This window comes from Panthera uncia, chromosome B1 (genome assembly GCF_023721935.1).
Source record: "Panthera uncia isolate 11264 chromosome B1, Puncia_PCG_1.0, whole genome shotgun sequence".
Classification (NCBI taxonomy): Eukaryota; Metazoa; Chordata; class Mammalia; order Carnivora; family Felidae; genus Panthera; species Panthera uncia.
In genome coordinates this window covers 50,086,569-50,101,353 of record NC_064811.1, presented here as the reverse complement: position 1 = coordinate 50,101,353, position 14,785 = coordinate 50,086,569, and positions in this window count along the sequence as shown.

Sequence of the window (14,785 nt, the reverse complement as noted above, 5' to 3'; positions counted from 1 at the left end):
TCTAGAAAATTCAAAGCTAAAGTGATGGTGAAAAGATCAGTTCCCAGAGGTTTGGAGAAAGACATAATTGACTGGGTGAAGTGTAGGGAATTTGGGGGAGCTGTGAAAGAATTCTGTATGATACTTTAGTTATGGATACATGATACCATTTCCTTGCCAAAACCTACAGAGCAATAGAACAAGGAGTGAATCTTCATGTGTGCAAACAAAATTTATTACAAAACAATGTGATTGTATTACATGTGTATGAAACAATCTCCCTGAAGAGGTTGAGAGGGAAATTTGCTGAGCTTAGTAACTTTGAAATTACTAAATTAGTAATATAAGACTAAGGCAAAAGAAACTGGATAAGCACCATGCCTTAGTTTATAAAGTTATTTCCCAGGGATGTAACAAGGAGTCCATAATTCTAAAACTGCAATATATGTATACTTGAACAATTAACTTAGTGGATGGCAAATGGTTACAGTTAGACTTCTCAGTGTTGGAACATGGAATTACAAATAACCAAAGGGAGGATTCTAGAATGATCTATCGATTAATAGAATAGAGTTTGAAACATCAGTACGAACTCATGTTTAGTTTAATATGCGTGTGTGTGTCGGCGGCATGCGGGGGGTGGGGGGCGCATGGGTGATTCAGTCGGTTAAGTGCCCAACTCTTGGTTTGGGTTCAGGTCATCAACTCACAGTTAATGAGTTTGAGCCCCACATTGGGCTACATGCTGATGGTGTGGAATCTGCTTGGGATTCTTTCTGTCTCCCTCTGTCTCTGCCCCTCCCCTGCTCATTCTCTTTCCAAATGAATAAATAATAAACTTAAAAAATATGTCTGAGTGTGTGTATGTGTAACTATATATAGAAATTTTTATGGATCTGTGTCCATAATAGTTTAATATATATATACACATGTATTTCTTTGTTCTATCAGTTGAGATGGCCTAAAGGCAATGATACCCTTGTTAGCAATGAATACACCTAGACCACAGATGTTGGTTTCTAATGTTATTCTCAATAAAAGAAACCAGAGATTCTTAGAGAAATGGCTACTTCTAGGACTGGGGTAGGAAATACCTATGATGAACCCAGAGCATCTGGCAACCCGGAAGGGTAAGTAGTGCTCCAAAACAAAATAAAAAATCAAAACAAAAGCCCACAATGATTGAAGTAGGCCAAAGAAAGACAGAGGTCATCTCAAAGAGCTCCCCAAGACCAAATCTGTAACAATATAAGCAGTAAAATAAATACAGTAGCATTGGATTATAACTGAGGATATAAAATACACAACTATTAGTATATTCTGTTATGACTTAATAATTGACTTGATAACTGAATCATTAAATGCAGAAGAAGAGACAAGTATCCTGTGTTAGGGAAATCAAAAAAATTATGTGGATTCTCTATCCTAAATACACACTCCCCACTTCTTCATTTGAGTTATACATACTAACTTTCTTCCCAAAAATACATATGTAAAATGGAGTAGAAAAAGAGGTGGGAGATAACTTTACAGTAGAGAAACCTGACAAATATTATTTCAGCTATAGGACCATGGTTAACATCAACCATTATAAACTATGTTAATAGAATGTACCATTGAGATAATGGTGATGAGAATATCACTTTATCTTTGTGGTCTTCCTCTCCAAAATCATAACCCCAGTGTAATTATGACAAAAACATCAAACAAGTTCTAAACTGAGGATTAGTCTACAAAATATCTAACCAAAACATTAAAAAAAAAATCAAGATAATCAAAAACAAAGTCTGGGAAACAGTCACAGCCAAGAAAAGCCCAAGAAAATATGACAAACTAAATATAATGTATTAATTCTGGGTAAGATCTTGAACTAGAGAAATGATTAGGTAAAAACAAAGTAAATGTTAATAAACTATGGCTTTAGTTAATCATAATGTGTCAGTATCAGTTCATTAATTGTAACAAATATACCCTGTTAATATAAGGCACTAATGAGAGGGGAAACTGGGCAGGAAATATATAGACATTTTTATACTATCTTCACAATTTATCTACAAACAGTTAAACATTAAAAAATAAAGTTTATTATTAAAACAATTTTAAAATTAGTTTAAAGTTATGGATAATGTTTTCTTTAATCCCAACATATTTGCATTTCTTTCTGTCAAGCTCCCCAGCAATAATAATCACTTCATCCAAAGAGAATTAGTCTTGGTACTATTTCTCGTTTATTCTCTCTCTGTAGATGTATTCCTCTGAGGCATCAAAAGTCATTATTATTTTTTTAAAGGAACTATTCTCATTGGAAATTTTGATCTATGACTTTTGTTCCTCTAGCCTTATGATTTTGTCAAGAATCAGAATGTTCTGATTCTGTACAGGTATTCCAGCTCTCAAAAGAAACAGTAGGCAATTCTAGAAAAATATGGTCCCACATCTTCAGCTAACTTTTGTGAGATTCCCTTTTTGATTTACCTGGATCTTGGTTCCACAATTCCTGTTACTTGCATCTCTCTTACACATCTTCAAACAGATTTTTCAATAATGCCATTCATATATATTTTTATTCCTTCTCAGGAGGTTATCAGAACAAACCCCTTACCTACCATTATAATAAGTGGGTCCTTAGGATATATTTTTTCAGCATAAAACTACATTGCAATTAGTTCTCCATGATAATTTACCTTTGAAATATATTACCTGGCTATTAGTAATTTTTCCTATTTTATGAGATCCTCCAAAGCTATATATTTTGAAAAAAGGACTAATCTACAAATAACAAAAAAAATATGCATTGGACATAATTAACAATTGTGTTTTAGAACCAGGATCTTAATTCTAATCTATTGTTCTTCCCACTACATCAAATGTTGTCTGGCCTGAATAACAACTGCCTAGACTGATTAATATCCTTTCATCTGATTCCTCATTCTTTCTTCTAGGAAAGTATGATTTAAGTGATAACTGAATCTCACTAAATAGATCTACAGGTATTTCCAACTGTTTTCAAGGATACAAAATCATACAAGGGAACTATTTTTGAGTGTACATACCTCCCTGTGGATATTTGGGGATGAAATTAGAAAAGGAAGATACTACTTATTTAAAATAAATAAGTATAAACTTTCTAGAAAGTTTCTCTAGTACAATTCCCTCGTAGATAATGGGTTTTATAATAATGCCTAATTTTAGCCTTGAGTAAAAATGCACATTATTATTATCATTTTTTTTAATTAGTGATGGGATGCCTGGGTGGCTCAGTCAGTTAAGCATCGACTCTTGATTTTGACTCAAGTCATGATCTCACAATCGGTTGTGAGATTGAGTCCCACATCTGTGCTGTCAGCACAGAGCCTGGTTGGGATTCTGTCTCTCCCTATTCCTCTATGCCTCCCACATGCCTGTGCTCTCTCTCTCTCTCTCTCTGTCAGAATAAATAAATAAACATTAAAAAAATAAAAGTAGTGATGGAAATATCTTGGATTCACCTGACAGCACAATTTTTAACATATTATCTATGATTTAAATAAAAAGAAATCAAATTTTATTCTGTAGTTAAGCAAAAAGTACTCATATGAAGCTATCATTCTTTCCATAAAAATGAGAAAATGACCCCATTTCCTCATTTTGTCTGAGAGTAACATTTAAAACATCTTAAAATAGAATTTTCTTCAGAAAAATCATTCATAATTTTATAAATTATGTTTAAAGAATATACTTATATAAGGAAAATCAGTAATTTCATGTAAATTAGTGATTTAAATTTTCATTTAAAGTACCAATTCCAATGCATTTGATTTAAATACATTGTTTACACTTTTTTTCTACAAATAAAAGATTCTAAAGTGAATACATTAAAGGATTAAATGTATCCACCTTCATGGTGAGCTTCATGACATGTTAGTTTTCTCTGTGTACTCTAAAAAAGTACTAATATCTAGTTCCCTAAATAATTCTATGAATCTCTAAGATGAAAACACAGAATCAGAAATATAATATATATATTAAAATATACATATACAAATATATGTGTAGTTTGTATATGGATCATCTGAGTAGTTACTAGAATTTCTGACACATTAAGATCCTTATTCAAATTTGCTGGTCATAGCTTTCATGGATGCTAAAAACATTCTTTCTGGAATTTATTCATTAAATTTATGATTTATGTTGAATTTTCTAAAGAAAAACTATATTAGCCTTTCTTCAATAAGGGATGGAAGGAAGGAAGAAGGAAGGAGGAAGGAAGGAAGGAAGGAAGGAAGGAAGGAAGGAGAGAAGGTAATATTACCACATAGCTTGTCCTTTGGGATGTTCTCATTTCTCATTTCCTCCTTAAATATAACTGAAGCAGAACTGTACGGTATAAATTACTAAGGGTCATATAACTTTTATATACTGCTTCCTGCTAGAAACAATTGGGCAATCTAACAGCTATTTTTGGCTTTTGTAAGAGAGGCTCATGTTTTCTTAGGAAATAGATTTTCCTCAGCAACTTTGTAGGCTCATAGTAACTTTGCTTCCAGTCTGTTCCATGTACCAGTCAGTGACTCTTCTCCATGTTCTTTTCTATGCATCATGTTTGCATATACCTTATTCTTTTACCTACTAGCTCTGACTGTGTCAGGTAGCCTACAGTAAAACACAGCTCATGGTACTTGCACCCTTGTGTATTCCTTTCACAGTGACACTGATTCTGACCATGTGACATTCTTCGATCAATGAGATATTAACAAGTGGATTACAGAGTCCTGGTAAATGTTTACACACTGGGGTTTGATCTCTTGGAATGCACTTCTTAGTATCTAGCTGTGATGAAGAAAAGAAGCTCAGACTAGACTTCTCAATGATGAGGTACTATACGGATAAAGATCCTTCAAGGGGAGGGGCAGGGGAAAGAGACTTTTGGATGTTCTAGCTCCAGTCAGCTGTATGCAGCTATATGAGTGACTTCTCTTACCCTTAAGAAAAGGATAGCTCAGATGATCCCAAACAACCCAAAGAATCATGAGTGATAATAAATCATTGTTGTTTTAACCTTCTAAGTTTTGGAGTGGCTTGTAACACAGGAAGATGCATGTTATACCTTTCTTTCTTTCTCATATTAGGACCATTAGTTTGAACTCACCTGAAATACTACGGCTGGGAAAAGTCTAGTGATCATCCTAATCTCCCACTTTTTGGATCCTGGAGAGTTGGACTTTCCAAATCTTTGAGTCCCTTGATCTCTAGATTCCATCCTCTTTCATCTTTCTGCACATTGTGCATTATTGTTTTTGTTTGTTTGTAAAATTTACTAAATACCTTCATACTAATAGTTGATTGTGTCTACCAACTCCTTCAAAGCTATTGGAATGGTAGGATTACCTTCCTAGTTCCTGTAAGTAGTTTTCCACCTGCAATTTCTGCTTCTTCTTTTTCTACTGTTAAATTGCTAAGCCAGTGGAACATATTTTATATTATTGATGGACAGTCTCCCTTCCAACATGTTGATCTGCTTTAACTAGAAGACCCAAAATACAATAACTCCCTAAAATGGAATTTTCCTTCTTTTATATAGAATGTTATCTAGTTCCATGTTAACATTCAGAACATTAGTTTTCCCTTGTTTTCTTGTTTTTTATGGTTTTTGTTTGTTTGTTTGTTTGTTTGTTTTATGGTCGTGATCAGCTTATAGGACAGTATCATTATCTGCATTATTGAAGCTTGGTCACATGCACAGCTGTACTGTGGCTTAAAGGAAGAGAAAGAAGATTTGCAGAAAGTGTGGCTTATTCCTTTATTTTTAATTTTTTTTTATGCTTATTTATTTTTGAGACAGAGAGACAGAGAACAAATGGGGAAGGGGCAGAGAGAGAGGGAGACACAGAATATAAGTAGGCTCCAAGCTCCGAGTGGTCAACACAGAGCCTGATGTGGGGCTCGAACCCACAAACCGTGAGATCATGACCTAAACTGAAGTCGGACACTTAACTGACTGAGCCACCCAGGCCCCTCAAGTGTGGCTTATTCCTAAGGATCTGTTCCTCGAAGTCATACATACCGTTTCTGTTTGCCTTCCACTGGAAATAACTTGGCTTTATTAAAAACTCTTTCCTCAATGAAACTTGAGTCAGGTTCCTTTAAGCCCTTTCCCAGTCTAAGCCTTGATAATTGGCCTCCATCCTATCTTCAGCCTGCCTAGCCCAGTCTTAGCAAGAATCCTACTAAATCAGTTTACTAAGAACCACCACCTACCTTGATATCCAATCACCTTTGGTATTGGATCAAGTTCTTCATCCTCCACTTTTTTTTAATCCCCCACTTTTTTAAAAAATTTATTTATTTTGAGAAAGAAAGAGAGCCTGAGTGGGGATAGAGGCAGAGAGAGAAAGTGAGAGAGAATCCCAAGCAGGCTCTGCATTGTTAGCCCAGAGCCTGACATGGGCCTTGATCTCACAACTGTGAAATCATGACCTGAGACGAAATCAAGAACCAGATGCTCAACCCACTGAGCTACCCAGGTGCCCCATCCCTCACTTTTGATATCAAAGTCCTTGTACTGTCTTTAGCAAGAATACTGTTAGGTCAGTTTAGCAATAATCTTCCCTCCTTTGATATCTTCTCTTAGTAATTTTCCCTCCACTAATCCCCTCACCCTGTCCCTTGGCTAAAAAGCCCCACTTATCCTCATATTTCAAGTTGAGCTTGACCTCTCTTCCCTACTGCAATGGTCCCACTGCAGTAGACTTGAATAATGTCTTCCTTACCATTTTAACAAATTTCAGAATAATTTTTCAACAGTTTCACACAACTGAAAATGAGATTCTAAAATATAGTAGCCATGTGACTGGTACATCTAGTAATATGAGTGAAAGGGAGAAATAATTTTGGTGGAGAGCTGGTTATCTCTGCTACATGAATAATGGATGCAATAAAAATCCACACTAGTCCAATTGTCACAAGATTAGCATAAGCATCAAAAAGAAATAGGAATATTTCTACCCTACTACAAATATTTACTTCTCATTTTGGATAAATTATAAACAAATCATTTAAGGTAGTTTACTAAAATTCCAAGGAGTCTATTTATAAGTTTTATTTTATGAAATAATTATTATATAAAACTTATACTAAGTTTGAATAGTACATAAAATGTAAAAGAGACATGGGGAAAATAAAGTTATATCCTTTAGAAGTACAAATATATACTAAATAAGTAGTTAAGTCGATCATTGAAGTACAAATATATATTAAATAAGCAATTAAGTTGGTCATAGTTACATTGGTTTTACAGAATTTCATTTCCATTACATTCTTTTTAATATTGGGGAGCTAGTGAATTTTTAACCCACATTTTTAACACACACACACACACACACACACACACACACACCCAGAAAGAGAAAAACATTTTAAAACTGGTAAATATTTAAGTAATTTTAAATGATAAATGTAGACAAGATCTTTAATATGCAGAAAACTTCATATTGCTATTAAAACAATATTGTACATTTTAATTCATATTCAAATATTTTATCTTTTATAACTTCAAAACAAAGAGAAAGTGATTTGAACAGATGTTTTCTTAGTAGGATTCCAGTCTTTAAAAAACACCATGTTGAGCTACCACCAGCTTAAAACTGAAGGAGAAGAATAAAGAGTGAGCTTTATGAAGTCCCAGAGGATGCTCAAAGCTGATTTATCATGTGGCATGCCTGGGCACCTCAAATAAGATGGTTAAAATAAATGTTTCATGCTAGTGAAAAACAATGAAAAGGAAACAATATACTATTCCTTTGCCTGAATACAAAGGAGTCTTTCTCTGAATTCAGTTCTACAGCAAAATAGGAGAAACTCATGCAGATTAAAACTAAAAGCTTTTATTTATATATTCTGAGGCAATTATGCCTTTGTGTGTATATTTATTAAATATGCATTTTATTATTTAAATACAGATTTTCATCTCTCTCATTTTTTTAAAAATCTGCAGGTGTTCTGAGTCACTGTCTTGGTACAAACTTCCCACCTGAGATTCCTATAATGGTAATGCAACTACTGAAAATATGGTGCCTTTTACATTGGCTGAGAGCACAGGCACTGAATTCAGATCACCTAGTTTACATTCCAGCTCTGTCATTTATTAGGTGTGGGACCTTGGGCAAATTACTTAATTTCTCTCTTCCTTGGTTTCTTCATCTATAAGTGGAGATAATATGAACATTTACATCATAGATTGGTGTTGTAAAAATATACATTTTAAAATCTCTGTGTCTATCTATCTATCATCTAATCTATCATATTTGTAGAACAGTGTCTGACATGCAGTAATACATGTTAGTTTTATTTATTTAGCACATATATTTTAAAAGTCTCTTCTTTGTTAGAATACTATGATGGGTGTTGAGTTTGCCACATTGTACAAACATAAAGCCACTTCACTCATGGAGCTTTTGGGCTAGTGGAGAAGCTTAACACCAAACACGTAATTGAAAGGATGATGCTGTGGAATGCTATGGTCCTCTATAGTTGATGGTGCAGATGAAGAGAGGGTGGAGAGGGTGAAAAGGGTAGTCTTGAGTAAGTCCAGAGAAAGCCTCTTCAATAAAAGACTTTTCATAATTTCAAAGGTGATTGAGCTGGCCAGGTGAAATGGAAAAGAAAATTGTGTTCTTAGAAATTAAATATAAGGGTAGGGGTGGGCTAAATGGGTGATGGTCTTTAAGGAGGGCACTTATGTTAAGCACTGGGTGTGATATGTAAGTGATGAATCACTAAATTCTACTTCTGAAACCAAAAAAAAAAAAAAAAAGAAAAAGAAAGAAAGCAAAAAAAAAAAAAAGAAAAGGAAAAAGAAGTGAAATGTAAGTAAAGAGAGATCACATTTTATAAAGAGAAAAAAATGCCTCTTACAGCTGAAACAAAGAAGTAGAAATGTATGAGCCCAGAGTGAGGCTAGGTGGGAGGCATGCCAGATCGTTTAGCCATCAAAAGAGTTTGTATTTCATGTGCATCATTCCTATTGCATCATTTTGTAGGAGGTTGACAGATCAGATTCACATATTGGCAGCATCACTGGGGAGCACGGTTTAACAGTAGCCCAATTTTGTAACAAATTTGTGATGTGACCTGGGGTAAGCCATCAACTCCTCTAAAAAATTAGGTGTCATTAAAATGAGAAAGGTAGCTAGGAAAACAACTTTCAGCTTAACCCTAGAGAAAGGGTTAAGTTTCCATTCATAGAGACTAGGCCTGAACCTAGGAATCTATCAGGAATGTAGACAGCTCCACAGAATGGCATTGGGCTCACCTAGGGTCTGAATTTTTTTCCATGCATCTGCTCAGTTTTCTTTAATCCTCTGATTCTTCTAGTTATTCATGGTCCCTGCTGTCAAATAATCACAGTTAGCACAGATTACACCAACACCCCCCCAACTAATCCCCTATTCATTGTAGCATGCAGATATCATAACAGTAAGTGCTTTTCTTTTAGTATCTCTGAATTCAAATTCCTGAAAGAATATTTTGTTGAGACTTTTGATGTGTATATGGATTGCATATTCCCTTTTGTAAGAGTTCACGCAACAACTTCACTTGTCTTTGGCTCCAGTGGGACAAAAGAATAAGGTGTGAGGTCATGTGGGATATAACATATTTATGGGTAAAACAAACATTTTCATTTAGAATAAGGGATTATAAATGCATAATGCAAATCCATCTGTAAAAATAAGGTATGTGTACTCTTCTAGGAGCTAAGGTTTCAAAGATACCCCTCTCTTATACAGTGCAGATAAGACTGTAAGTTAGTAGGCCCTATATGTAGAAAAATACTATTAAAATTTTGAACGTACATTTACTGTGACCCAGTTATTCTATTCAGGGATATTTGCCACACAGATACACATACTCATGTACCAGATGAGGTTTCTACAAGCAGAGTCACCACAAAAGGCTTGTAGTAGCAAAAGGAGGCAACCAAACTAAAAGTCCACCAATAGAATATTTAGTATATTAAATATAATACACCCACATAATGAAATAGTATGTATCCATTAAAAAAGAATGAGTCCGCTCCACGTGTAACAGTAGAGAAATAAAATTTTGTAAATAAAAATGGCAAAAATAAGAAAAGACAAAAGAATGTACAAAATTGTATATACATAGATGCATGTGGTATTTTTGTGAAGATCTCTAAACAACATAAGAAACAGATAACAGTAGTTACCTCTGATTGGGTGGAATAAGAGAAGTTTGACAGTCCTTTCTCCCCTATAAACCCTTAAAAAGTTTTGCTATTTGTACCATGTGCCTGTATTGCCTACTCAAGATTAATAGGTATATAATTTTGAAACATTCACAGACTTATCTCTGATACACATCAAACTTGAAACACTTCTACCTATTCCTAATAAATAGCCACTTTTATTAACAAGCAAATTTTATCACTGTTGGAAATATATTCAATGGCTCTTCATATCATGATTTCTTACTTCTCTTTCTCCCTTTCAGTAACCTTCCACAGCTCTAATCTCAATTAATACTCCTCCAGGCCTAGATAACACCTGAGTTGCAGAAATACAACTATTTTGATAAACACAATTTTATATCATTATATGTTTTTATTTTCACGGTTTATAAGAATTTCCTTGTCAATATTTGTGAATATTTTTGTGTATGCCTATGTGTTTGTGTGTCAAGAAGTACCATTAACATTTCCAAGGCACTAGGAAAACTGATTTAAGATTTAGTCTTTTATCAGATAATGTCATAAGTAATATTCCAGGATTTAGAGTAAGTATATTACTCTCTCATATCTGTTCTCAAACTTCTTAACCATTACAGGTCTTATATTTACCTCTTAACTCATTATGTCATATAGAAAAAAAATATATACCTTCAAATTTTTCTTGGGAATGTCTCACCAATAAGGTTTATACATATTAATCTGAAAGTTAATACTTGTCTTCATTCAACTTTCTATTATCATTAAAATTTGCATTAATAAAAAGGAATATTAGAAAATTTGATTTAATCTCTTTAATAATATGAAATAATACATTCATTGTAGAGTTAAGGTAATCATTAATCTTAAAACATTTATCATACATTGTTAATATCAAAATAGATTTACAAATACCAAGTGACATTTACTACTGAAGGTGAGATGAACATCACCTATTCAAAATCAAAACCCTATTTTTAATGAATAGTTGCCAGACCATATTGTTAAGTTAGAAGTATAAGTTATTAATTCAGCTCTTTAATTTATCAGCATATGTAAAAAACTATGCTCTGAAATTTCATTTCCAATTATAAATTATGAAATTACTTGTTGAAAAATAAGAACCCAAATGAGAAATGAATTGTATTTTAATAGACTACCTGTGTTAGCTGGGCCTCTCTTTATCACTGATGTGACTCATGACATCAACAATAGAGCTAGAAATGAAATTGATTGAAGGTGAGAAGAAGAAACCAGAAACTGTACTGCTATTGGCTTTCAGGGTTGGAACCATAACTACAGCACAACTGTACAAAATACTAAAGAAATTTAGTTGCAATAGTTTTATCAATATCCTAATAAACTGATATATATAATAAAACAATTATCCCTACTGAGCTTTCCATCTTTAGTTTCCAGCTGTATGACTTGTGACAGTTCAACTTATCCATTTTGGTAAGTTCCCTCCTCTGCAAAATGAATACAATAATCACAAACCCAGGAGTTACTCAATGAAGTGAAGGTTAAAGAGCTTTGTATACTCCACAGTAATTACAAAAATCTATGTTACTGTCCCAAACCAAAACACCCTCTGCAGGTAGTCAGAGCTCCGTGTTAGGAGGGAGGGGCAGAAAGAGAAGAAGAGAGAGGATCCTAAACTGGCTTGGTGCTGGCAGCAGAGAGCCCAATGTGGGGCTCAAACTCAGGAACTATGAGACCATGACCTGAAGTCAGTTACTTAACCGACTGAGCCACCAGGGCACCCCGTACATCATCCTCACTTATGTCTTCTGTGGGGAATCCAAGATGGAGAACTCCGTTCACGCAGTGCAGGCTCTCCCACCAGTAACGTACTGCCCTTTCCATCTATTATGTTACCATGTCATATCTTTTTTAAGAATAAATAGATGAAAATGTATACCGTAGCTTCAAAAAGTGTGCAGTAGATTCTTTCAAAAGCTGAATTTTATATATTGTCTTGGTCTTGATCCTGGTCCATATATATGCATGGTATAAATATGTATGCATGGTGTGTGTGTTTTTGCGTGCATGTGCATGTGTGCTCTAATTTTGAATATTGAAAACAATGACAAAACAGAGACACCAAAAAATTTACCATATTTTCACTAAAGGAATTGAATGCAAGCATTACTTTCTTGTGTGTTTCAAGTCTTTTATGCTAAAAGTGATTAAATAATTTTAGATTTATATTTTGATCCCTTACTGTTCTTTCTTTTCCTTTTCTCTCTATTCTATTTCAAATATAATTTATATCATGTGTTCAATATGAAAACTTTCTAAATATTCTTATGCTTTTATATATGCATAAATGTATTCATTATAAATTAATATTTTTACTATTTTTGAAAATTACAAGAATGTGTTCATAATATATCATCCGTTCTTTTTTTTAAATGTTCACTTTAGTTTTGAGAGAGAGGGAGAGTGCACAAGCAGGGGAGGGGCAGAAAGAGAGGAAGATAGAGGATCCTCAGCAGGCTTCACGCTGGCAGCAGAGGGCCCAATGTAGGGCTCAAACTCACAAACCATGAGATCATGACCTGAGCCAAAGTCAGTTGCTTAACTGACTGACCCACCCAGGCATCCCATATATGATCCATTCTTTTATTAGCTGTATGCTTTTTGGTGTATAGTCATAGGCCATTTTCTCAACTACAGTATTTAGTCAATTATATCAATGTATCATATTTTATTTCTTTATAAGTAATAATTTGGTTTCTAATATGTGCTATAACAAATGATGCTGTGACAAACACTATGCATATGTCTTGAGTGTTTCCTAAAGACTCTGTGCCTGGAAGTAGGATTTCAGACTCAGAGAATATACATTTTTATTTTTTAAATTTTCTTAACATTTATTCATTTTTGAGAGACAGAGCATGAGCAGGGAAGGGGCAGAGGGAGGGAGACACAGAATCTGAAGCAGGCTCCAGGCTCTGAGCTGTCAGCACAGAGCCCGACGCAGGGCTTGAACTCATGAACTGCGAGATCATGACCTGAGCTGACGACGTTCAACTGACTGAGCCACCCAGGCGCCCCGAGAATATACATTTTTAAATATCCCTCGGTCATGCCAAATTGCTTTCCAAGGTGAATAGTTTCATCATTTCTAGTCCATTGAGAAAAGTGTATTTCATTTTTTCCTAAAAATTGCAGATATATGTATATTTACTTCTTATTTTAGAAAGAGAGAGAAAGAGAGCATCTGAATAGAGGAGAGGGGCAGAGGGAAAGAGAAAATATTCAGTAGGCTCCACGCCCAGCATGGAGCAGAACACAAGGCTCCATCAATCTTACGACCCTAGGATAGTGAGCTGAGCTGAAATCAAGAGTCAGATGCTCAATCAACTGAGCCATCCAGGTGCCCTACAGATATATTTTCTAAAAAAAAAAAAGAAGACAGTGTCATATAAAATATTTTGAATGCTTATAAAAACCACAGTTCATCATGCTTTTTATTTTCTATATTCTGATGCTTTGATGTCTTAGAACCTTGATGACCTTGAAAGGACTGTCTCTCCTTGGGTTAGCTAATTCCTAGAAACAGTAAACAACTTGCCTTTGAAGGATGCCTTTCCTTTGATATTCAAACCAATCAATACAGTGTCCATATACCCAACCATCTCCTTTATGAGGCTCTCATACTCTGGACCACCATCCACCTACCCTATTCCTCTCAGGGCCAGGTACTAGACAACTCAGGATAACTCTTATGACCCAGAACTTGCTGACATTATTTAAACTAACCAATTCCAAGTCCACATACTCAGCTTTGGCTGTTTCTTCCACTAGAAACCACAATAAAGACTCTTGCCCCTGGTTTTCCCTCTCTCTCTGCCTTCTGGCTGACCCAAGTTCTTCTTTAGGTGGCCCTCTGGAGTGTGCCATGCCTAACTGTTTATAGGGAACTGTAGTAAAACTCGTTCCTTCACGACAGTTTTCATGTTTGCATGTCTTACCACACCTTATGAAATAAAACAAATCTGGGTAACTTTAGAAGACACACATAATTTTCCTTTTGTTTTTGTACAGATTTTGCATCTTGTATTACCACTGTGTGATTTGGATACCAGGGTTATTATACTGGCTTCCTACAAAAGTTTGAAATTATTTATTCCTTTATCTTTCTTTTTTCTTTCTTTCTTTTTTTAAATCTCCTGGTATGAAGTTGTTTTTTTTTTTTACATAACCTTTTTAAAATTATGAGTTAAATATAAATTTCTTTAACACATATAGAGGTATTGGTCATTAATTTCTTCTTGGATCAGTTTTGTTGTTTGTTTTTTTTTATAGTATTTATTTATTGCTATCTGATTGGCTAATAATTTTATTGGTGCAGCTTTGTTCATAGTATTCTCTTATTATTGTTCGGATCAATGCAGTTATTTTTTCCTTTATTATTTTATTAGTTACACTGAATACTCAAAATATCCCAAATTGCTAGTGTTGGAATGAATGATAAAGTTCTGGCTTAGCACATGTTCTTTTTGCTATCAAATTCTATCAGAACTCCTTTAGAATGTGATTTACAATATCCTCCTCACGTCTTGCTTAACTGTTGCCCTTAATACTAAAATTATGAAG